Source organism: Rhinoraja longicauda, chromosome 39 (genome assembly GCF_053455715.1).
Source record: "Rhinoraja longicauda isolate Sanriku21f chromosome 39, sRhiLon1.1, whole genome shotgun sequence".
In the NCBI taxonomy this organism is placed as follows: Eukaryota; Metazoa; Chordata; class Chondrichthyes; order Rajiformes; family Arhynchobatidae; genus Rhinoraja; species Rhinoraja longicauda.
In genome coordinates this window covers 11,282,259-11,308,906 of record NC_135991.1, presented here as the reverse complement: position 1 = coordinate 11,308,906, position 26,648 = coordinate 11,282,259, and positions in this window count along the sequence as shown.

Genomic DNA, 26,648 nt, shown 5'->3' with positions numbered 1-26,648 from the left:
TAAACCGACTTGTTCGATGGACTCACCATTGGTATATGAATGCTTTATTTTGTGCCTGGGCCTATGTGAGTAAAGTTAGATATAGGGTACGGGTAAAGCATACAATTCCTTCCTACATGTAAAAAACATGTTTTTTCACTGTGCCAAGGCGCGCAGGTGGCGCAAAGGATGATGCAATCCATCGTTAAACCACGAGACATCCCACTTGGTCTGTGTTGTTGTAAACAATTAAAATATGATGCATAGCGTTTTAGCTTTTGTGTGATGTTCATTTTTGTCGCATGTACCCAAGAACATTAAACACATTTTTTTTTCATGCTACCCAAACCGGTCAGATGTACAATGCAGATACAATCAGTTCAAACGAGAGGGCAGAGGGTGCTGGGTCTAAGGATTCAGACAGGCGGTGGTGGGAATATGCATTTGCACAGAGGGTGGTGGGTATATAGGATAAGCTGCCGAAGGACGCCGTGGAGGCAGAAGCCATCGTAATATTTAAAATACATTGGACAGGTACATGGATAGCAAAGGTTTAGAGTGATTCTGGCCAAACGCTGTAAGTGGGACCAGCGTAGATGGTCCATATTGGTCGGCATGGACAAGTTGGGTAGAAGGGTCTGTTGCCGTACATTGTGATTATATAACAATAGATGAAGATTCAAAGTGCAGAATACAGTTTTTAGAATTGTAGCTTTATTGTGGAGCATCAATTAAAAAACAAGCCCAATGTGAGCAATGGGGTAGATACGGATAGCATATGGAGAAGCCTGATCACAGAGGAAAATACGCCATTGGGTGGTGGGCTGGGCTACACATTGAAGTCTCTGAAATTTCTCTTGGTCTCGTCAGAGCTGTTCGTAAAACAAACTGTGATACAACCCGATAATGTTCATTCTATGGACCATCTGTTGGGGCTTTACAAGAATCACTTTAGACATGCCAATGTCCACCGTTTCCTTGTGAAGTAGAGACGTCTGTACGCCTTAGTGGGTTTAACATCAATGTGATTGCTCCATGACCTATCGTTGGTTCTGTTAACGACACGGAATTTGAGCTCTCAACTATTTTCCATTCCGTGCCATTGATGCAGATTGCGGTAAATACTCGGCATTGCATCCTGAAGCCAATGGCTATCTCCTTCGTCTTTCTGACATTGAAAGAGGGGTTATTGTCATGCCACCGTGACAATGCGTTCACTATCTGCTTCTTGTACTTCGTCTCGCCATTGCTCATCATTCCATCATTCACAATGATGTCTTCTGAAAACTAGTAGGTGCAATTAGAGCCGAATATGGCCACACGGTTGCGAATATACATGAGCTAAAATAGCGGAATGAGAACAGATCCTTGCAGTGCTCCATCTGCGAAGTTATTATTTTTAAGGAGGTGTCACCTATCCTTCCTAATTGTGGGATGTGGGTGCTAAATATCGAGCATCCAGTGGTGGAGCGGGGAGATTATCCCTCGGACCAAGAGTTTCGAACATGTCGTTCCTCCAAACATGAACAGAGTGGAGGATCCCATCAATTGTTGTTCCTTTGACAGTCCCTTCCTCCGCAGATACATTTTGACTTCATCTTTGCACCGAAAGTAAGTAGTTAAGGCAGAAATTATGACAATCATTCAAAGACAGTTAGACTGCCTCATGAAAGGGCAGGATTTAGAGTAGTGGGCGAAAGGTGGGTCGGAGTGACTAGTGTAGATGGGGTACATTGGTCGGCGTGCTTGAGCTTGGTCGAAATGCACGCTGTCCATTCAATTCAGATATGCCATACATTGAATCAAGCAGTCCTGCAGATGGAGGGAAGAGGAAGAGAGATAATGCAGAATATACTGTAGTTAATTATCAAGAATATCAGGTTGAATATTGTTGGTTATTTCCATCACACCCTGAATTGTCCGTGTATTTCTGTGAACGAACAAGATTTTATCAAGCCACATGGCATAATTCCGTTCTTCGTAGAACTGGACCAGTGCAGATGGAGAATTCGAGTTCTGTGAAAACACAAAGCAAATCATTTGTGCAAACCTGTTATGTAAGTGTGTAGAACTGCACATCGGGAACAATGGATGATGCAATGCCGCTGCAACCTATGAAACATTCATCTGGTTTAGTGGTGTTGAAAACAATGCAGATGATCGGCGCTTTAGGTTTCAGCTTCAGGTTTAGGGATATTATTGTCATATGTACCGAGGTACAGTAAACAACTTTGTTCTGCATGCTATCAAAACACATTACATATATCATACATGGATACTATTGGTTCAAATTCGAGGACAGAGGCCACTCTGTAAATGGATCCACTCAGAGCGTGGTAGGTACATGGATTCGCACAGCGGGTGGCGGACGTATTGAATGAGCTGCCAAAGGAGGTAGTTGAGGTAGAAACTATAACAACATTTAAAATACGTTTGGGCAAATACAAATAGGAACATTTCGGATTGATGCGCGCCACAAGCGGCAGGTGGGATTTGTGGCGATGGGGTACATTGATCGGCATTGGCAGGCTGGGCTTTCCCAGCGTTGTGTGACTCGTGACAATAGACAGAGCAAAGTGGAAAATACAGAGTGCAGAATACATTTATCAACATTGCAGCGCATTGTTGTGCGTCAGTACCTGAGACAAAGTTCAATGTCCATAATGGGGTAGAAGGAATTGATCAATACCCTAGCCAACGGAGGGACCGATCATAAGCCTGATGACGGAGAAATTTAAGTTACTGCTAAGTCTCGCGATGCACGCTTGCAAGCATATCCGCCTGTTGCCAGATCGGAGCAGGGGAAAGAAGAACTGACCGGGATTGGGCAGGTCTTTGATTGTGTTGGGTGTTTGCGTAATGCTATGCAACATGAAGTGTAGACGAAGACTGTGGTTGGGTCTGCATGGATCTATGGGTCTGTGATGGAATGGCCTATATATACAACACTTTACAATTTCTCGCGGTCTTGGCAGAGTTGTTTCCAAACCAAGCTTCGATGCAAAGTGACAATATTCATTTTACCGCAAATCTCCAGACGTTTGTAATAGTAACAGAAGACATGACAAATTTATTTTTGTTTGCATTTTTGTGCCTTCTTGGGCGTCGCATCAATGTGGTTGCTCAATGTCAGATCGTTGGTTACATTATCGCCAAGCAACCTGAGCTCGCTATCATTGTCATTTTGTACCATTGGTGCAGATTGGGGCACGTACCGCTGCTTCCTCAGGTCAATAACTACCTCCTTCGTCCTGCTGACATTGAAAGCGTGGTTATGCTGCTGACACCATGTCACTAAGTTCTCCATATCGTTCGTGTACGTCGTCGCCTCATTGTCCGTTATTCGGCCCATCACATCAGCAAACCCGTCGATATACTTAGAGCCGAAATTGGCTGTACGGTTACGAGGGTAAAGATTGTATAATCGCGGACTGACAACTCATCCTTGCAGGGCTCCGATGTGAAAGTTATTGTGCAAGAGGTGTCACCTATCGTCACTGATTGAGGACTGTTGGTGATAAAGTTGAGCATCCATTATTAGAGGGGGACATGATTCCGAGGTCAGGGTGTTTGGAGATAACAGCCACTCCCTCCCCCAGCACACACAGGTACACACGGGCGCACGCACAATGCAAGCTTGAGTCTGTTCCTGGTTTCAGCATCATAGCTAGCGAAATGACCTGGGACTAATATTCATTTCCATACTTGGTCACATTAGTACTCACATCCCTATTCAGCCATGATCACATTGAATGGCGGTGGTGGCTCGAAGGGCCGAATGGCCACCTCCTGCACCTATTGTCTATTGTCTATTGTCTATTGTCCACAAATATATTCACCCCGGGGACATTATACCTTGGAGTGGGGAAATACATAGGTGAGTTATAAAGGTGTATACAGTCATAAAAGAATAGATAGGGTGATCGCACGCGGACTTTTATCCAGGATGTGGAACCAAAAACCAATGGTCAGAGGTTTAGGGTGAGATAGTCAAAAATCACAAGGGACCTGAAGGGAAGACTTTACACTGAAAGGGTGCTGGGTATCTGGAACTATTTGTCAGGTGAGTTAGTTCAGACATGTTGAGCCGATGGTACCATTTCTACAGCTACAGCTTGAGGAAATAGAGCGACCAACTCGACTGTAGCAATAGGTAGTCAGATTTGGTTATTCCTATTGTGCAATGAAAGTTAGACAGGAAATAATTTTCCCACCCGGTTCGGCGACACTGACGAGGTAGTTGACAGTCTAATGCAGAGTGCGGTGCAACAGCGGGGTTTTACGTGAATGTGTTTCGCGAAACGATACCACACCATGTATTTGTTTGGCCAATATCAGACCTTTGACAACATAATTCATTTTTGACATTAGATACTTTTTCATTTTCCCTCAGAAGTCCCCTGAGTATATCCATATATTTTTTAATTCCCTCGGGGAAAGAAAGTGATGGGTCGATGGATGCATACAGACAGTGTCGGCTACATTAACTGAGCTCCCAGAGGAAGTATTTGAGGCAGATATTATCATTAAATTTAAAAGACATTTGGACAGATACATGGTAAGGTATAAATGGAGTCAATAGAAGAGGGGATCGTTTGTTTGAGGTCCTGGCTGTGTCCACATTCGCTGCAAATTCTTGCGGTCTTGGATGGAGCTGTTCCCAAACCAAGCAGTGATACATCCTGATGAACTGATTTTTATGGTGCATATGCGGAAGTTGGTGAGTGTTGCCGGGGACAAGCCAAACTTCCTAAGTCTTCCAAGACAGTAGAGGCGTTGTGTGATTTATTGGCCGTTGCCTCAATAAAAGTGGCCCAGGAGAGGTTGTTGGTGATATTTTCTCTTCGCAATTTGAAGAATCCAACCGTCTCTCCATCGGTGCCTTCAATGCAAATTTGGGTATGTCGGCTTCCCAAAGTCGATCGTTATGTCATTTGCCTTGCTGACATTGAGGTTCTCGATTTCCTTCCTGTACTCAGATTCATCAATATATGGTATCCGGCCCACAATGGTGGTGCCGTCTGCGAATTTGAAAATTTAATTAGATTTTACATGCCTGCACAGTCTTGGGTGTACAAGGAGTAAAGAAGGGGCGGAGAACGCATCCTTGCGGAACTCCCGTGTTGACGATTATCGTACAGGACGATCTGTCCCCTATCCTCACTGAGTGGTGTATGTTGGTCAGGAAGTCGAGTGTCCAGTTTCAGAGATGAGCACTGGCACTAAATCCCGCGAATTTGGTGATGCACTTGCATGGTATAATGGTATTAAAGGTAGAACTGTAATTTATGAATAGGAGTCTGACGCAGGTGTCGCTCTTATCCTGCTGTCCCAATATTGAGGGGAGGGCTAGTGCGATGGCATCGTCCCTGGGCCTGTGATGGCGGTGGGCGAAATGCAGTGGGGCAAGGCCGCTGGGTAGACGGCATTTAATGCGTTTCATAACCTGCCTCTCAAAACATTTCATGATGGTGAAAGTCAAGCTCACTGGATGGTAATAGTTTAAGCTTGAGGTCTTGCGTTTCTTCGACATTGGAATGATGAAGAAACGCAAGACCTCAAGCTTAAACGATCACCATCCAGTGGACTTGACTTTCACCATCATGAAATGTTTTGAGAGGCAGGTTATGAAACGCATTAAATACTCTGAGTCGGGAGAGATTAGAGATGTCGACAAATCGTCTGCGCAGCTATTAAGGACACGGCCAGGAACACCGTCCAGGCCTGTTGTATGCCGTGGGTTTACTCACAGGAAGGCTATAGTCTCCCTGGGGAGAGTCACCCTCGAGCCGAAGAGGCAGGTGTCACCGCCCTGTTGGCCTTCTGCTCGAAGCGAGCAGAGGAAGCATTCCGTTCATCGTGTAAGGTCGCACGATTACCAATGATATTGCATGAACTTGCTTTGCATCCAGTCATCTTAATCAGACCTTGCCACATTCTCTGTGTGACCCAGAGATTATACTGGGACGCAAGTTTGAACCGGTATTGCCTCTTGGCATCCTTGATCGCTTTGCGGAGACCACAGCGTGGCTTCTTGGACCGCTTGGGATCGTTTGACTTGTCTGCATCGGACCTGGCCTTCACCTGTGAATGTACATCCATGGTTCCAGGTTGGGGAGCACTCGGATTGACTTCGGCGGCACCCAGTCGTCCACTCACTTGTTGATGAAGTCAGTCACGGCAGAGGCGCACTCATTCAGGTTAGCTGCAAAATCCCTGACAATGGACCAGTCTACTGACTTAAAGCAGTCGTGTAAGATGTCATCCGTGTCCGTTGTCTAGCTTTTTACAACTCTCTGCATCGTATCATCCTGGTTTAATTGTTGTTTCTTGTTGGCAGGGAGCAGAAGCACAGCTCGGTGGTCAAATTTCCCTGAAATGTGGCCGAGGGACAGGGCGACATGGAACAATCTCTGCAGGATGGATGAGGCGAGCCTGGACGTGGGAACACATAGAATGTACTGAACGGTCACAGTGGAACTGGTCAATGCTGAGTAATGTTCCTAGCTCCAGTTTGCTCATTGTATTGTTTACTTACAAGGGTGGATGGACGTATGTTCCTGTGTGTATCTTCTCACACACCGTGGGAGCTCTTTGATGGAGTCCATCAGGAGCACACATTGAGCCAGGAACACCAGCAGATAGAGACGGGAAAACACGGAGAGTTAGAGACATGAGTACTCACAGAGAGAAGTAGGAACATTCACGGAAACAGACAGGGCCCTACCCTAATTCTACGTAGGTTTGCCCTCTCCTGGTTACCCATTTGCGGGAGCACTCCCCTATTTCCACATTTACAGTTTCCCTCCGCTAATTTCGTATTTGTTGTTTATCCACCCGCCATACTTCAATAACGGTGCACCCGCAAATCCCCATTTGTCGTGCCCTCCCCTAATTGACCATTTACCGGTGCTCTCCCGTAATTACCATATATGAGGACCTTACCCTAAAGGATTATTTAATGTGATGTCCCAAAATTGACCAAGCCCCTAATTTGAGTAGTTGAGTGTATAATCACAGTACCGTCGATAAAATGCACAGAAAAACAAGTGAGAAGATTTGTGATCGGTTCTAAGGATGGCCTGTTTCCGCGCTGTCTCTCTAAACCAAGTTTAGACTGTGACAAAGGCCAGTGATCAGCAGGTGATGGAAGAGGAAAACAAATATCTTCCACCAACACAGAAAAATAAGTTTTGTATCAAAAGAGAATAGAGATACAGAATCTGGAATCCTGCAACAGAACGCTGGAGGAACTCAGCTGGTCAAGCAGGTCTGTGAAGCAACAGGTCTCATTCGACGTTGCGGCCCGATTCCCAGTGAGGTCGAGCACAGGGAGCTGAATTATTGTAAAGTAGATAAAGCTATAATGGAGACAGGCAGGGAGAACATGGAATGTGCTGTGTAGCATAGCGTATGGCTGAGAATCGGAATGAGATGTTCCGTCTATCTGTTCGGGAGGACATGATGAAGGTCCTGACGGAACAAATGGGAAGTGAAGAGAAAGATTCCACAGAGAGAAATAGACAGAGGGAGGTTGGGGGACAAACTGACGACACTGGGTGTGAACATATTGTCTGGATGTTGTGGTCTGCCCTAGTTAATTGTGGAATGCTGCAATAACTGTAGGAGCAAAGCGGTCCTTCTGCAGTTGTATAGGGCCCTGGTTAGACCACATCTGGAGAATTGTGTGCAATTTTGCTCTCCTAATTTGAGGAAAGACATCCTTGCTACTGAGGCAGTGCAGCGTAGGTTCCGGAGGTTAATCCCCGGGATGGCGGGAATGTCGTATGAGCAAAGATTGAAGACTGGGCTTGTCTTCACTGGAATTTAGAAGGATGAGAGGGAATCTTATAGAAACGTATAACATTATGAATGGACTGGACAAGCCAGATACAGGAAAAATGTTCCCAAATGTTGGGGGAGTCCAGAAACAGGGGCCACAGTCTAAGAATAAACGGAAAGCCATTTAAAACTGAGGTGAGAAAAAAAACATTTCAGCCAGAGAGATGTGAATTTGTGGAATTCTCTGCGACAGAAGGCAGTGGAGGCCAATTCAGTGGATGAATTTTAAAGTGTTTTGGATAGAGCTCGTGGGGTTGGTGGAATCAAGCGATATGGGGAGAAGGCAGGCACGGGCTACTGATTGTGGATGGTCAGCCATGATCACAATGAATGGCGGTGCTGGCTCCATGGGAAAAGTGGCTTCCTCCTGCACCTATTTTTCTATGCTTTCATGGGTTTACCGGGAAAAGCTGACGGGTGGAGAATTCCATCCTGGATCCAGGGACCAGCTCACAGTGAGTGATAATTGGCCATGGAACACATTTAACTGAATTAAAAATTCTTGCATTTTATTAATATGTGCTGATTGCGATCTGAACGAAATCTCCGCTGCTCCAGGGAGGCGGATTGCCCATGGTTTGGGCAAACTGCGGTGACCGGTAATCAAACCCTGGCCGACTGCTCAGCAGACAGCTGGTGTGCAGTGATCAATAACTGAAGAAAGCAGACACACAACACCATGTCTCTTCCCCAGATTCCAGAGCAGCAATAGTGACGATCAGAGGCACCAAATTTAGAAAAGGAAATGCGGAAACTACCCACTGCGAGAAACTATCCCCAAATGATCAATTGATTGACTGCTGGGTAGCAGTTCTCGTTCTGTACACCGGATGGCCCCATCACCCAAAAGCTGGAAGTTGGGCAACGCCCAGGAATTGTTCACCCGGGATGGAACTAAAATGAAAGTCAGCGCTTCAGTGTCTGAGGAACTAAAAATAGAACTTCGCACGGCTCGCAACAGTTGACAAATTTAATCTTTGATATAAAATGTTATTTTCAAGCAAGTGCGGTTGGTTTCTAAATTATGCCCAACCGTGGAAAAGCAATAAGAGGCCAATTCGCGACTCATCCCCGGCTGTCTTCCAGTCACACAATCCCACTCTATTTATAGTTATAGAGTCAAACAGCACGACGGAAAACCTTATGGAACAAGCCAATGGAATGTTGGCCTTCATAACAAGAGGAGTTGAGTATAGGAGCAAATAGGTCCTTCTGCAGTTGTACAGGGCCCTAGTGAGACCGCACCTGGAGTACTGTGTGCAGTTTTGGTCTCCAAATTTGAGGAAGGATATTCTTGCTATTGAGGGCGTGCAGCGTAGGTTTACTAGGTTAATTCCCGGAATGGCGGGACTGTCATATGTTGAAAGACTGGAGCGACTAGGCTTGTATACATTGGAATTTTGAAGGATGAGAGGAGCTCTTATCGAAACGTATAAGATTATAAGGGGTTGGATACGTTAGAGGCAGGAAACATGTTCCCAATTTTGGGGGAGTCCAGAACAAGGGGCCACAGTTTAAGAATAAGGGGTAAGCCATTTAGAACTGAGATGAGGGGGAAAAAATTCAGTCAGAGAGTTGTTAATCTGTGGAATTCTCTGCCTCAGAAGGAAGTGGCCAATTCTCTGAATGCATTCAAGACAGAGATAGATAGAGCTCTTACCGATAGCGGAGTCAGGGGGGTATGGGGAGAAGTCTGTAAAGGTCGGGAAGTTGGAGAGAGGACGACCATTGGCTGAAAGTAAGTACCTGTTAATAGTGGTAGAAACGGCAGTTTAAAAAGAGCGCCAATAGGGCACTGTTAATCAGTCTGTAAAGGTCGGTAAGTTGGAGAGAGGACGACCATTGGCTGAAAGTAAGTACCTGTTAATAGTGGTAGAAACGGCAGTTTACAAAGAGCGCCAATAGGGCACTGTTAATCAGTCTGTAAAGGTCGGGAAGTTGGAGAGAGGACGACCATTGGCTGAAAGTTGATCATTTAAGTGTGAAGTCTGGTAAATTGGACAATCAGGCAATTTAATTGGTCATATAAGCAAGACTTGCAAGAGGGTGCAGCCCAGTGAGGGAAGTGCCCTGTGAGGGAAGTGCCCTGTGAGGGAAGTGCCCTGTGAGGGAAGTGCCCTGTGAGGGAAGTGCCCTGTGAGGGAAGTGCCCTGTGAGGGAAGTGCCCTGTGAGGGAAGTGCCCTGTGAGGGAAGTGCCCTGTGAGGGAAGTGCGAGTCTTTGGCGAGGAGGCTGAGGTGAGGAGGGTACAATTGTTTTAAGCCAGACATAAGGTAATGGCGGAAAAGTTGGTGCAGTGTGTTTCCTGCAGGATGTGGGAAGGCAGGGATGTCGCTGGAGCTTCTGGGAACTACACCTGCAAGAACTGTGTCCAGGTGCAGCTCCTGAAGGGACGTGTGGTGGAGTTGGAGAGGCAGTTGGATGACCTCAGGGCCATCCGGGAATGCGAGAGTTTCCTCGACAGGACCTATTGTGAGGCTGTCACGCCAAGGGTCCAGGTCGAGCGAAGGTGGGAGACTGTTTCGGGGGGGAGTGGACGTGGACTACAGGAGACCCCAGTGGCTGTGCCTATTGCAAATAGGTATACCCTCTTGGGAACTGTCGGGGCAGAAGACGTTTCCAGTCCGAGTGGCGGACCTGTTGGCAAGGATACTCGACAGGGGAGACCGAAGTCAGGAAGAGCCGTAGTGGTCGGTGACTCCATCGTCCGAGGGACGGACAGAAGATTCTGTGGCAGCAGGAGGGACTTGAGGATGGTCTGTTGCCTCCCTGGTGCCAGGGTTCAACACATCACAGACCGGCTTCAGAAAATCCCAGTGAGGGAAGGCGATCAACCTGAAGTCGTTGTGCACGTGGGCACGAATGACGTCGGGCGGAAGAGGAAGGAGGTGCTACAGCGGGAGTTTAGAGAGTTGGGAAAAACACTGAGAAGTAGGACGTCGAAGGTGGTTATCTCTGGACTGCTACCGGTACCTCGTGCTGGTGAGGCCAGGAACAGAGAGATAGAGGGTATGAATTTATGGCTGAGAGGCTGGTGCAGAGAGCAGGGATTTAGATTTCTGGACCACTGGGATATCTTCTGGGCTAGGGGTGACTTGTACAAAAGGGACGGGTTACATCTTAACAGCAGGGGGACAAACATTCTGGCAGGCAGGTTTGCTAGTGTGACACCTGTGGCTTTAAACTAAGTAGTGGGGGGGAGGGGTTGACAAATTGTGAATATGAAGATGAGGTAAAAAAAAAGGGAATACAGATATTGCAAAAGACTCTTGGAAGAATGGGAACAGAAGTTCTAGAGGGGAAAAGAAATTAAGGGCAGGGCTAATTGTGACCGATGTGAGAGGGGAGGTGAATACAGAAGTTTAAGTGTTGTACTTAAATGCGCGTAGTATAAAAAATAAAGTGGATGAGCTTGAGGCTCAGTTAGTCATGGGCAAGTATGATGTTGTAGGGATCACTGAGACATGGCTACAAGAGGACCAGGGCTGGGAACTGAATATTCAGGGGTACACAACGTATAGAAAAGACAGACAGGTGGGCAGAGGCGGTGGGGTTGCTCTGATGCTAAGGAATGATATTCATTCCCTTGCAAGGGGTGACATAGAATCAGGAGATGTTGAATCAGTATGGATAGAAATGAGAAATTGTAAGGGTAAAAAGACCCTAATGGGAGTTATCTATAGGCCCCCAAACAGTAGCCTTGACATAGGGTGCAAGTTGAATCAGGAGATAAAATTGGCGTGTCAAAAATGTAATGCTACGGTGGTTATGGGAGATTTCAACATGCAGGTAGACTGGGAAAATCAGGTTGGAAATGGACCCCAGGAAAGAGAGTTTGTAGAGTGCCTTCGAGATGGATTCTTAGAACAGCTTGTACTGGAGCCTACCAGGGAGAAGGCAATTCTGGATTTAGTGTTGTGTAATGATCCTGATCGGATAAGGGGACTAGAGGTAAAAGCCATTAGGAGGCAGTGATCACAACATGATATGTTTTACTCTACAAATGGAAAGGCAGAAAGGAAAATCGGAAGTGTCAGTATTACAGTATAGCAAAGGGGATTACAGAGGCATGAGGCAGGAGCTGGCCAAAATTGACTGGAAGGCGGCCCTAGCAGGGAAGACGGTAGAACAGCAATGGCAGGTATTCCTGGGAATAATGCAGAGGTTGCAGGATCAATTTATTCCAAAGAGGTGGAAAGACTCTAAGGGGAGTAAGAGACACCCGTGACTGACGAGGGAAGTCACGGACAGCATAAAAATTAAGGAGAGGAAGTATAACATAGCAAAGAAGAGTGGGAAGACAGAGGATTGGGACTCTTTTAAAGAGCAACAAAAGTTAACTAAAAAGGCAATACAGGGAGAAAAGATGAGGTACGAGGGTAAACTAGCCAATAATATAAAGGAGGATAGCAAAAGTTTTTTAGGTACGTGAAGAGGAAAAAAATAGTCAAGGCAAATGTGGGTCCCTTGAAGACAGAAACAGGGGAATTTATTATGGGGAACAAAGAAATGGCAGACGAGTTAAACCGTTACTTTGGATCTGTCTTCACTGAGGAAGATGCACACAATCTCCCAAATGTTCTAGGGGCCGGAGAACCTAGGGTGATGGAGGAACTGAAGGAAATCCACATTAGGCAGGAAATGGTTTTGGGTAGACTGATGGAACTGAAGGCTGAAAAATCCCCAGGGCCTGATGGTTTGCATCCCAGGGTACTTAAGGAGGTGGCTCTAGAAATAGTGGAAGCATTGGAGATCATTTTTCAATGTTCTATAGATTCAGGATCAGTTCCTGTGGATTGGAGGATAGCAAATGTTATCCCACTTTTTAAGAAAGGAGGGAGAGAGAAAACGGGTAATTATAGACCAGTTAGTCTGACATCAGTGGTGGGGAAGATGCTGGAGTCAATTATAAAAGACGAAATTGCTGAGCATTTGGATAGCAGTAACGGGATCATTCCGAGTCAGCATGGATTTACGAAGGGGAAATCATGCTTGACAAATCTACTGGAATTTTTTGAGGATGTAACTAGGAAAATTGACAAGGGAGAGTCAGTGGATGTGGTGTACCTCGACTTTCAGAAAGCCTTCGACAAGGTCCCACATAGGAGATTAGTGGGCAAAATTAGGGCACATGGTATTGGGGGTAGGGTACTGACATGGATAGAAAATTGGTTGACAGACAGAAAGCAAAGAGTGGGGATAAATGGGTCCCTTTTGGAATGGCAGGCAGTGACCAGTGGGGTACCGCAAGGTTCGGTGCTGGGACCCCAGCTATTTACGATATACATTAATGACTTAGACGAAGGGATTAAAAGTACCATTAGCAAATTTGCAGATGATACTAAGTTGGGGGGTAGTGTGAATTGTGAGGAAGATGCAATAAGGCTGCAGGGTGACTTGGACAGGTTGTGTGAGTGGGCGGATACATGGCAGATGCAGTTTAATGTAGATAAGTGTGAGGTTATTCACTTTGGAAGTAAGAATAGAAAGGCAGATTATTATCTGAATGGTGTCAAGTTAGGAGGAGGGGGAGTTCAACGAGATCTGGGTGTCCTAGTGCATCAGTCAATGAAAGGAAGCATGCAGGTTCAGCAGGCAGTGAAGAAAGCCAATGGAATGTTGGCCTTCGTAACAAGAGGAGTTGAGTATAGGAGCAAAGAGGTCCTTCTACAGTTGTACCGGGCCCTGGTGAGACCGCACCTGGAGTACTGTGTGCAGTTTTGGTCTCCAAATTTGAGGAAGGATATTCTTGCTATGGAGGGCGTGCAGCGTAGGTTCACTAGATTAATTCCCGGAATGGCGGGACTGTCGTATGTTGAAAGGCTGGAGCGATTGGGCTTGTATACACTGGAATTTAGAAGGATGAGGGGGGATCTTATTGAAACATATAAGATAATTAGGGGATTGGACACATTAGAGGCAGATAACATGTTCCCAATGTTGGGGGAGTCCAGAACAAGGGGCCACAGTTTGAGAATAAGGGGTAGGCCATTTAGAACGGAGATGAGGAAGAACTTTTTCAGTCAGAGGGTGGTGAAGGTGTGGAATTATCTGCCTCAGAAGGCAGTGGAGGCCAGTTCGTTGGATGCTTTCAAGAGAGAGCTGGATAGAGCTCTTAAGGATAGCGGAGTGAGGGGGTATGGGGAGAAGGCAGGAACGGGGTACTGATTGATAGTGATCAGCCATGATCGCATTGAATGGCGGTGCTGGCTCGAAGGGCTGAATGGTCTACTCCTGCACCTATTGTCTATTGTCTAGTTTGAGGAAAGACGTCCTAGTTTGACTTTAGGAGCAAGGAGGTCCTTCTTCAGATGTACAAGGCCTTGGTGAGACCACACCTGGAGTTTTGATCTCCTAGTTTGAGGAAAGACGTCCTGGTTTGTCTTTAGGAGCAAGGAGGTCCTTCTTCAGATGTACAAGGCCCTGGTGAGACCGCACCTGGAGTACTGTGCAGTTTTGGTCTCCTAGTTTGAGTATAGGATCAAAGAGGTCCTTCTGCAGTTGTACAGGGCCCTGGTGAGACCTCACCTGGAGTACTGTGTACAGTTTTGGTCTCCTAGTATGAGTATAGGAGCAAAGAGGTCCTTCTACAGTTGTACAGGGCCCTGGTGAGACCACACCTGGAGTACTGTGTGCAGTTTTGGTCTCCAAATTTGAGGAAAGACGTCCTTGTTTGACTTTAGGAGCAAAGAGGTCCTTCTGCAGTTGTACAGGGCCTTGGTGAGACCATATCTGGAGTACTGTGTGCAGTTTTGGTCTCCTAGTTTGAGGAAAGACGTCCTAGTTTGACTTTAGGAGCAAAGAGGTCCTTCTACAGTTATACAGGGCCTTGGTGAGACCACACCTGGAGTACTGTGTACAGTTTTGGTCTCCTAGTTTGAGTATAGGAGCAAAGAGGTCCTTCTACAGTTGTACAGGGCCCTGGTGAGATCGCACCTGGAGTACTGTGTGCAGTTTTGGTCTCCTAGTTTGTGTATAGGAGCAAAGAGGTCTTTCTGCAGTTGTACAGGGCCCTGGTGAGACCACAGCTGGAGTATTGCGTGCAGTTTTGGTCTCCTAACCTGAGGAAAGACGTTCTTGCCTTAGAGGGAGTACAGAGAAGGTTCACCAGATTGATCCCTGGGATGGCGGGACTTGCATACGAGGAAAGACTGGATAGACTGGGCTTGTACTCGCTGGGATTTAGAAGACTGAGGGGGGATCTTATAGAGACGTACAAAATCCTTAAGGGGTTGGACAGGCTCGATGCGGGAAGATTGTTCCCGATGTTGGGGGAGTCCAGAACCAGGGGCCACACAGTTTAAGGATAAGGGGGAAGTCTTTTAGGACCGAGATGAGAGGACATTTCTTCACACAGAGAGTGGGGAGTCTGTGGAATTCTCCGCCAAGTCAAGTCTAGTCAATTTTATTTGTTTAGCACATTTAAAAACAACCCTCGTTGACCAAAGTGCTGTACATCTGTGCAGGTACTAAGGAACAACAAAATGAGACATACAAACATATCAGCACGCCCCCTGGCATGTGATGGGGGGGGGAGAGAGAGAGAGAGAGAGAGAGAGAGAGAGAGAGAGAGAGAGAGAGAGAGAGAGAGAGAGAGAGAGAGAGAGAGAGAGAGAGAGAGAGAGAGAGAGAGAGAGAGAGAGAGAGGGGGGGAGAGAGAGAGAGAGAGAGAGAGAGAGAGAGAGAGAGAGAGAGAGAGAGAGAGAGAGAGAGAGAGAGCGAGAGAGAGAGAGAGAGAGAGAGAGAGAGAATAAAATAATAATAGAGAGAGAGAGAGAGAGAGAGAATAAAATAATAATAGAGAGAGAGAGAGAATAAAATAATAATGGAGAGAGAGAGAGAGAATAAAATAATAATAGAGAGAGAGAGAGAGAGAGAGAGAGAGAATAAAATAATAATAATATAATAATGATATAAAAATACAGATAAAGGGAAAGAGAGAGAGAGAGAATAAAATAATAATAATAGAGAGAGAGAATAAAATAATAATAGAGAGAGAGAGAGAGAATAAAATAATAATAGAGAGAGAGAGAATAAAATAATAATAGAGAGAGAGAATAAAATAATAGAGAGAGAGAGAGAGAGAATAAAATAATAATAGAGAGAGAGAGAGAATAAAATAATAATAGAGAGAGAGAGAGAATAAAATAATAATCGAGAGAGAGAGAGAGAGAGAGAGAGAATAAAATAATAATAGAGAGAGAGAGAGAGAGGGAGAGAGAGAGAGAGAATAAAATAATAATAGAGAGAGAGAATAAAATAATAATAGAGAGAGAGAGAGAGAGAGAATAAAATAATAAAATAATAATAGAGAGAGAGAGAGAATAAAATAATAATAGAGAGAGAGAATAAAATAATAATAGAGAGAGAGAGAGAGAGAGAGAATAAAATAATAATAGAGAGAATAAAATAATAATAGAGAGAGAGAATAAAATAATAATAGAGAGAGAGAATAAAATAATAATAGAGAGAGAGAGAGAGAGAGAATAAAATAATAATAGAGAGAGAGAGAGAATAAAATAATAATAGAGAGAGAGAGAGAGAATAAAATAATAATAGAGAGAGAGAGAGAATAAAATAATAATAGAGAGAGAGAGAGAGAATAAAATAATAATAGAGAGAGAGAGAGAGAGAGAGAGAATAAAATAATAATAGAGAGAGAGAGAGAATAAAATAATAATAGAGAGAGAGAGAGAGAGAGAGAGAGAGAGAGAATAAAATAATAATAGAGAGAGAGAGAGAGAATAAAATAATAATAGAGAGAGAATAAAATAATAATAGAGAGAGAGAGAGAGAGAGAATAAAATAATAATAGAGAGAGAGAGAGAATAAAATAATAATAGAGAGAGAGAGAGAGAGAGAGAGATAATAAAATAATAATAGAGAGAGAGAGAGAGAATAAAATAATAATAGAGAGAGAGAGAGAGAATAAAATAATAATAGAGGGAGAGAGAGAATAAAATAATAATAGAGAGAGAGAGAGAATAAAATAATAATAGAGAGAGAGAGAGAGAGAATAAAATAATAATAGAGAGAGAGAGAGAGGTAGAGAGAGAGAGAGAGAGAGAGAGAGAGAGAGAGAGAGAGAGAGAGAGAGAATATAATAATAATATAATAATAATAATAATAATATAATAATAAGTCAAGTCAAGTCAAGTGAATTTTATTTGTATAGCACATTTAAAAACAACCCACGTTGACCAAAGTGCTGTACATCTGATTAGGTGCTAAAGAAAAAATGAAACATACAAACATATCAGCACATACATAAACAGTTCACAGCGCCTCCTCAATGGGCCTCAAACGCTAGGGAGTAGAAATGGGTTTTGAGCCTGGACTTAGAGGAGTGGATGGAGGGGGGCAGTTCTGATGGGGAGAGGGATGCTATTCCACAGTCTAGGAGCTGCAACCGCAAAAGCGCGGTCACCCCTGAGCTGAAGCCTAGACCCGTAGGCCCGGATAGTGAGTAGCCCCAAGTTGGCCGACCTGAGGGACCTGGAGTTCGAGAGGTGGGTTAGAAGATTTTTGATGTGGGGGCGGGGGTGTCCATTTAGGGCTTTATATATGAATAGGAGGAGCTTGAAGTTGATTCTGTACCGTACAGGGAGCCAGTGGAGAGAGGCCAGGATCGGGGTGATGTGGTCCCTTTTACGGGTACCCGTCAGGAGTCTCGCTGCGGCGTTTTGGACCAGTTGCAGGCGGGACAGGGATCAACGAGATCTGGGTGTCCTAGTGCATCAGTCACTGAAAGGAAGCATGCAGGTACAGCAGGCAGTGAAGAAAGCCAATGGCATGTTGGCCTTCATAACAAGAGGAGTTGAGTATAGGAGCAAAGAGGTCCTTCTACAGTTGTACCGGGCCCTGGTGAGACCGCACCTGGAGTACTGTGTGCAGTTTTGGTCTCCAAATTTGAGGAAGGATATTCTTGCTATGGAGGGCGTGCAGCATAGGTTCACTAGGTTAATTCCCGGAATGGCGGGACTGTCGTATGTTGAAAGGCTGGAGCGATTGGGCTTCTATACACTGGAATTTAGAAGGATGAGGGGGGATCTTATTGAAATATATAAGATAATTAGGGGATTGGACACATTAGAGGCAGGAAACATGTTCCCAATGTTGGTGGAGTTAAGAACAAGGGGGCCCACACAGTTTAAGAATAAGGGGTAGGCCATTTAGAATGGAGATGAGGAAGAACTTTTTCAGTCAGAGTGGTGAAGGTGTGGAATTCTCTGCCTCAGAAGGCAGTGGAGGCCAGTTCGTTGGATGCTTTCAAGAGAGAGCTGGATAGAGCTCTTAAGGATAGCGGAGTGAGGGGGTATGGGGAGAAAGCAGGAACGGGGTACTGATTGAGAGTGATCAGCCATGATCGCATTGAATGGCGGTGCGTACAGGCTCGAAGGGCTGAATGGCCTACTCCTGCACCTATTGTCTATTGTCTATTGATTGGCTGATCCCAGTGTATAGGGAGTTGCAGTAGTCTAGGCGGGAGGAAATGAAAGCGTGAATGATTTTTTCAGTGTCGTCGAATTGGAGGAAAGGTTTGATTTTCGCTCTGCTACGAAGTTGGCTTTTACCACAGCTTGTCAAACTTTAATGCAGAGTCAAATATCACGCCAAGGATTTTGACGTGCGGTTTGACGAGGCAGGATAGGCTTCCAAGACTGCCTGTTATCGATTTGATGGAGTCGAGGGGGGCCGAATAGGATGACCTCAGACTTGCTCTCGTTTACTTGAAGGAAGTTCTGTGCCATCCAACATTTTATGTCCTCAAGGCAGTGTGAGAGGCTGTTTAAATTTGACCGGTTGTTGGGTTTCAGGGGGAGGTAAAGCTGAGTGTCATCGGCATAGCAGTGGAAAGAAATGCCGTGCCTTTGAATGATTTGGCCAAGGGGGAGCATGTATAGAGAGAAGAGAATGGGGCCTAGGATGGAGCCTTGTGGAACTCCGCAGGAGAGGCTAGCTGGAGCAGAGGAATAACTGCCCATGTTGATGGTGAAACTGCTATCTTTGAGGTACGAAGCGAACCAGCTCAGGGCAGTGCCATCAATGCCAACCGCGTACCGGAGACGGTCAATAAGGATGGTGTGGTCCACTGTATCGAACGCTGCGCTGAGGTCGAGAAGGAGCAGGATTGCACAGTCGCCGGTGTCGATGGCGAGAAGCAGGTCGTAGTGTACCTTCAACAAGGCAGACTCTGTGCTGTGGTGGGCTCTGAAACCTGACTGGAAACTTTCCAGGATGGTGTTTTGGTGTAGGTAGGGCACTAATTGGTTTAGAATTGCCTTTTCAAGGACTTTTGACAGGAATGGCAGTTTGGAATGGGTCTGTAGTTGCTAGGCAAGGTGGGGTCTAGGTTAGGTTTTATCAGTAGGGGCTGGACCACCGCGTGCTTGAAACAGGTTGGAACAGTGCCAGTGGCCAGAGAACTGTTGATAATAGAGAGGATGCTGGGACCGGCTATTGCAATGACATCCTTTTACGTTTAGTGACGTTTAGTGACGTTTAGAGCAAGGTAAAGCCAGCAAAGTCCGATCTAGGACAGTCCGAGCGTAACCAAAGAGGAAGATAGTAGTTCCCAGATCACGCGATCTCTGACATGCACTGGAACTGTTTACACTGTATTATTTCAATTCCTCCAGGCGTTAATTGTACAAGGCTTTGGCAATGCATCAGGTTGTGGAAGAGATCTGTGAAATCCTGTGCATACCCAGGTGAGAATGTGTGCATAGTGAAGCCTCACATACTCCTGGCAACATCCTGACACCATGTGTAATCCCACACACTGCTGGCAACATCCTGACACCATGTGTAACCCCACACACTCCTGGCAACATCCTGACACCATGTGTAACCATAAACACTCCTAGATGGGTCCTGACATGCTGTGTAACCCCACACTCCTAGATGGGTCCTGACACTATAATAATAATAATAATGTATTTTATTTATATAGCGCTTTTCATACACTCAAAGACGCTTTACAGAGATTTAGAGAACATAGGGAAATGAATAAATAGATAAATAAGTAAATAAATAAATGAACAGAGAAAGGAGACAGAAGGTGAGGTGACCTTCAGCGGTTGAAGGCAGTACTGAACAGGTGAGACTTCAGCGATGTTTTGAATGTGGTGAGTGTGGGGGAGTCTCTGACGGTTTGGGGTAGTGAGTTCCATAGGGTGGGAGCAGCGATGGAGAAAGCCCTGTCCCCCCAGGATCTGAGTTTGGTCCGGATGTGGGGGGGATAGGAGATTGGCAGCGGCAGAGCGGAGGGTGCAGGTGGGAGTGTGCCTGTGGAGGAGGTCGGTCAGGTAGGATGGGGCCAGGTTATGGAGGGCTTTGTAGGTTATGAGGAGGATTTTGTACTGGATTCTCTGGGGGATGGGGAGCCAGTGGAGTTTATAAAGGACGGGGGTGATATGGTCACGGATCGGGGAGTGGGTGAGTAGACGGGCAGCGGAGTTTTGAATGTATTGAAGTTTATTGATGATTTTTGAGGGTGAGCCATAGAGGAGGCTGTTGCAGTAGTCCAGACGGGAGGTGATGAAGGCGTGGATGAGGGTTTCTGCAGCTGTGGAGGAGGGGGATGGACGGAGACGGGCAATGTTTTTGAGGTGGAAGAAGGCTGTCTTTGTGATGTGTTTGATGTGTTTGTCGAAGGAGAGGGTTTGATCAAGGATGATTCCAAGATTCCGGATGTGAGGTGAGGTGGATACTGGGAGACCATCAATGTTGAGGATGAAGTTTTGGGTGGATTTGGTGAGCGTTTTTGGACCAATGATGATGATTTCAGATTTGTTGCAATTGAGTTTGAGGAAGTTTGATTGAAGCCAAGTTTTTATTTCAGTGATGCAGTTTGTCAGTGTAGAGTGTGTGGTGGGGGAGATTGACTTGGTGGAGATGAGGAGCTGGATATCATCGGCGAAGCAGTGGAAGTTGAGACCATGATGGCGGATTAATTGACCGTGGGTGGGTGGGGGGTCACATGTGTGGATGGCTGGGGTTCAGATGTGTGGGGACTGGTGTTCAGGTGTGTGCGGGGCTGGATTTCAGCTGGGTGGGGGGCTGGGTTTCAGGTGTGTGGGGCAGAGGGGGGCAGCTGAGTGAGGGCTTTGGGCGTCAGTTGCTCTGGTGTGTGCGGGGCTGGTGATCTGGTGTGTGTGGTGGGCAGGGGGGCAGGTTTGTTGTGGTGTGGGTGTCAGGGGGTCAGATGTGTGGGGGTCAGTGGGTCAGGTGGGTGGGGGCTGGGCATTCAAGTGTGTGGGGGGAATGGGGGTCAGTTATGTGCGGTGGCTGTGCCAGGTGTGTGGTGAGTGTGGGGGAGGGCAGGTGTGTAATGGGGATTTGGGTCAAATTTGGGGGGGGGTCAGTGGGTCAGATGTCTTGGGCGGCTGTGGGTCAGGTATGTGAGGACCTGGGGGTGAGAAGTGTGGGGGTTTGGGGGTCAGTTGTGTGTGGGGCTGGGGGTCAGGTTTGTGAGGGGCTGGGAGTCATGTGTGTAGGTGTCTGGTGGTTTGATATGTGGGGGGCTGGGGGTCAGTTTTGTGAGAGGCTGAGAGTCAGGTGTGTGGACGCCTGGGGGTCAGGTGTGTGAAGGGCTGAGGTCAGATATGTGGGGGGCTGGGGGTCAGTTTTGTGAGAGGCTGAGAGTCAGGAGTGTGGACGTCTGGGGGTCAGGAGTGTGGACGTCTGGGGGTCAGGTGTGTGAAGGGCTGAGGTCAGGTGTGTGGGAGGCTGAGGGGGTCAGGTGTTTAGGGGTGGTGGGATTCAGGTGTGTGTGGGCTGAAGTGGTCAGGTGTGTAGGGAGGCTGGGGATCGTGTGTGTGGGTGGCTGGAGGTCCGCTATGAGCGTGGGGGGGGGGCTGAGGGGGTCACATGTGTGGAGGGCTGGTGTTCAGGTGTGTGGGGGCTGTTGTAATATATAAGACAAGGGGGATGTTGTGATATTGCTGGGACTACTTTGTGTATCCAAGGACTACTTTGTATGCCTGTGTATATAAGTGATTGGGGTGATTAGGCGGTCACTCTGGATCCAGGCGGCCTTGGAAGAAACAGCCTGGAGTACAAGCTGCACCATGATAACATTTTAAACATGTGCACTCGTGGTCCGTCCGGAGTCACAAGAAAGGTACAACAAGTACCGGACCACAAAGAACAACATGGTGGCAGCGGTTTGGTGTTTCGCCTAGGGGGAGAATGAAGCATGCCCGAGCAGAAAAGGTTTAAAAAAAAGAAGAAAAAAAAAAGCCCTGAAGGGAAACAAAACAAAACAAAAGTTTCCAGCTCCGTACGGGACGTTTGGAGTGCATCCCGACAGAGCCAGTGTGAGTTGGTATACTTACCTGCTCAGTAGTCGGCGCCGAGTTGCGGACGTGACGCTGCAAGTTGCTGGGGGAGGTGCGTGTAGGCCCACGTCGCGCCCCAGCACCTGTGTAGGCCCGAGATGTAGAAGCCTGCGACTGCTTCGCGGGGGAGAGACCGGGAGAGCCGACACACACGGAGATGTGCGGTGACCGGGGAAGACCGACACCCACGGAGGTGTGCGGCGACCGGGAGACCCGACACCCATGGAGGTGTGCGGTGACCGGGGAAGACCGACACCCACGGAGGTGTGCGGCAACCGGGAGAGCCCCGGGGAAGACACACCCACGGAGGTGTGCGGTGACCGGGGAAGACCGACACCCACGGAGGTGTGCGGCAACCGGGAGAGCCCCGGGGAAGACCGACACCCACGGAGGTGTGCGGCGACCGGAGGGGGTCGGCGACCGGAGGGACCGACCACCCGCGGAGGTGCAGCGGCCGGTAAGGCCGAGGCACTGCGTACATACCCAGGCGCGTCGACCGTAGAGTCGGGAGGCCCTGGGCCCGAGGCACCGGCAGCGCGTTCGAATTTGAGCGGCAGCTGCCGGGAGCACCTGTGGGCGGGCCCGGGGAGCACCTGTGGGCGTGCCCGGGGAGCACCTGTGGGCGTGCCCGGGGAGCACCTGTGGGCGTGCCCGGGGAGCACCTGTGGGCGGGCCCGGGGAGCACCTGTGGGCGTGCCCGGGGAGCACCTGTGGGCGGGCCCGGGGAGCACCTGTGGGCGGGCCCGGGGAGCACCTGTGGGCTCCCCGGCAGCTGCCGTTCAACTTTTCGAACGCGCTGCCGCTGGCCCCGCCCACAGGTGCTCCCCGGGCCCGCCCAGCACCTGTGGGCGGGCCCGGGGAGCACCTGTGGGCGGGGCCAGCGGCAGCGCGTTCGAAAAGTTGAACGGCAGCTGCCGGGGAGCACTTGTGGGCGGGGCCAGCGCACCGCGATTACAGCAGTGCCAACCCAGCAGTGGGAGCCCAGCAGTGGGAGCCCAGCAGTGCCAACCCAGCAGTGCCAGCCCAGCAGTGGGAGCCCAGCAGTGGGAGCCCAGCAGTGCCAACCCAGCAGTGGGAGCCCAGCAGTGCCAACCCAGCAGTGGGAGCCCAGCAGTGCCAACCCAGCAGTGGGAGCCCAGCAGTGCCAACCCAGCAGTGGGAGCCCAGCAGTGCCAACCCAGCAGTGAGAGCCCAGCAGTGCCAACCCAGCAGTGGGAGCCCAGCAGTGGAAGCCCAGCAGTGGGAGCCCAGCAGTGCCAACCCAGCAGTGGGAGCCCAGCAGTGCCAACCCAGCAGTGGGAGCCCAGCAGTGCCAACCCAGCAGTGGGAGCCCAGCAGTGCCAACCCAGCAGTGAGAGCCCAGCAGTGCCAACCCAGCAGTGGGAGCCCAGCAGTGGAAGCCCAGCAGTGGGAGCCCAGCAGTGCCAACCCAGCAGTGGGAGCCCAGCAGTGGGAGCCCAGCAGTGCCAACCCAGCAGTGGGAGCCCAGCAGTGGCAGGCAAATCATGGTGGTGGAGCATCTAGAGCCTACACTACGTTTGATCTACACAGCACGTCTTCTTGAGGGGAAGATATGGAACAAAATGAATATTTTGTGTTTAATGACCTGTGTAGTGATCTGTGTAATGAAAGCTTAATGTATTATATTTGATGCTTTTGTATAAATGTATATATCTGTGGAGTGACCACACTGAGTGAGTGACCACACTGAGTGAGTGACCACCCGGAGTGAGTGACCACCCGGAGATGATTGACCACCCGGAGATGAGTGACCACCCGGCGATGAGTGAAATTCCGCAGAGGAGTGACCACCATGATGGCGGAGAAAAGCAATTGTGTTTAGTTGTGTTATTGGTTTTGTTTGCAAAAAGCAATGGTGTTTTGGTTTTGTTTGTTAAATATATTTTAGCCCTCGAATGGTAAAGAAAACAATTTTATATAAGACAAGGGGGATGTTGTAATATATAAGACAAGGGGGATGTTGTGATATTGCTGGGACTACTTTGTGTATCCAAGGACTACTTTGTATGCCTGTGTATATAAGTGATTGGGGTGATTAGGCGGTCACTCTGGATCCAGGCGGCCTTGGAATAAACAGCCTGGAGTTAAGCTCCACCATGATAACATCTTAAACATGTGTACTTGTGGTCCTTCCAGAGTCACAACAAAGGTACAATAAGTACCGGACCACGAAGTACAACAGGGGCCTGAGTGGGTCAGGTGTGTGTGGGGGGGCTGGGGCTCAGGTGTGTGGGGCGCTGGAGGTCAGCTGTGTGAGTGGGTTGGGCGTCAATTGCTCTGGTGTGTGCGGGGCTTGGGTTAGGGTGTGTGTGGGGGTCAGTGGGTCAGGTGAGTGGGGTCTGGGGGTCAAGTGTGTGGGGGCAATGGGGGTGAGGTGTGTGTGGGAGTTGGTGTCAGGTGTGTCTGCTTGGCCTGGCTATCAGGTGCGTGGGGGGGCAGTAGTCAGGTGTGCGGGCGGAGGGGGGGTTGGTCGTCAGTTATGTGCAGGGGGTGTGGGTCAGTAGGTCAGGTGTGTGGGGAGTGATGGGGGCAGGTGTGTAATGGGGCTTTGGGTCATATGTTGGGGGGGTCAGTGGGTCAGATATTTTGGGCGGCTGGGGGTCAGGCATGTGAGGGGCTAAGGGTCAGGTGTGTGGGGATTTGGGGTCAGGTGTGTATGTGTTGGGTTCTAGGGGTCAGGTGTGAGGGGGACTGGTGTCAGTTTTGTGAGGATCTGGGAGTCAGGTGTGTGGAAGCCTGGGGGTCAGATGTGTGTTGGGAGCTGTGTGTCATGTGCGTCGGAGGCTGGGGATCCGGTTTGTGGGGGGCTGGGGTTCAGGTGTGTGGGAGGAGCTCATGGTCAGGTGTGTGGGGAGTCAGGGGGTCGGCATTGTGCGGACCTGTGGTTCAGGTGTTTGGGAGGGCTGTGGCTCAGTGGTGTGGAAAGCTGAGGGGGTCAGGTGTGTTGAGAGCTAAGGTCAGGTGTGTTGGTGGCAATGGGTCAGGTGTGTGGGGGCTGAGGGGGTCAGGTATATAGGGGGGCCGGGATTCAGGTGTGTGTGTGGCTGAAGTGGTCAGATGTGTGGGGAGGCAGGGGATCGGGTGTGTGTGGGGCTGGGGGTCCGCTATATGGGTGGGGGGCTGAGGGGGTCACGGGTATGGAGGGCTGGAGTTCAGATGTGTGGGGGGGCTGGGGTTCAGGAATGTGCAAGGCTGGAGTTCAAGTATGTGGGAGGGCTGGGGGACAGGTGTGTGCGGGGCTAGGTATCAGGTGTGTGCGGGGCTGTCGGTCAGGTGAGTCGGAGGGGTGGGGGTCAGGTGTGTGGGGGGCTGAGGGTTTCAGGTGTGTGGAGGGCTGACGTCAGGTGTGTTGGGGGTACGGGTCAGGTGTGTGGGTGGCTGAGGGGGACAGGTCTGTGGGGGGGCTGGGAGTCAGGTGCGTTGGGTGGGTGAAGGTGTCAGGTGCGTGCGGACTGGAGATCAGTTGTTTGCGGGGCTGGGGTTCAAGTGTGTGGGGGGCTGGGGTCAGCAATGCGGGTGGGGGCTGATGGGGTCAGCTGTGTGTGGCTCTGGTCAGGATTGTGCGGGGATGTGTTTAGTTGTGTGTGGGGGGCTGGTGGTCAGGTATGTGGGGCTCTGGAGGTGAGGTGTGTGTGTGTCTGAGAATCAGGGGGTCAGGTGTGTGGGGGGACTGGGGGTCATGTGTGTGGGGGCTGGGGTCATGTGTGTGTGGATTCAGGGGGATTCAGACGTGTGGGGGCTGGGCGTCAGCTGTGCGCGGGGCTGGGGTTCAGGTGTGTGGGGGAGTGGATGTGAGGTGTGTGTGGGGGATGGGGTCAGGTGTGTGTTTGGGGGCTAGCTTTCGGGTACGTGGGGGGGGAGTCAGTTGTGTGGGGTTGGGGGTCATGTGTGGAGGTGTCTGGGGGTCAGTCAAGTCAAGTCAATTTATTTGTATAGCACATTTAAAAACAACCCACGTTGACCAAAGTGCTGCACATCTGACTAGGAAAAAAAAAGAAACATACAGTGGCAGGCAGCCAAACACAACGGCGCGGCCATCTTGAACAAAATGTTAATTCAATCACCCACAGTCCAACAACAAAAGCATTAAATAAGCATCAAAATTACACCCCCAAAAACCCCCCAAAAACACAGTCCAACAATAAAAGCACTAAACAGGCACCCAAATTACCCAACCCCAAAAACACAGTCCAACAATAAAAGCATTAAATAGGCATTCAAATCACACAACCCCCAAAAACACAGTCCAACAATAAAAGCGCTAAACAGGCATTCAAATTACACAACCCCAAAAAAAACCCAAAAACACAGTCCAACAATAAAAGCGCTAAACAGGCATTCAAATTACACAACCCCAAAAACCCCCAAAAACACAGTCCAACAATAAAAGCATCAAACAGGCACTCAAACCACCCAACCCCAAAAACACACAAAAAAAGAAACATCCATCAAAGAAACATCCATC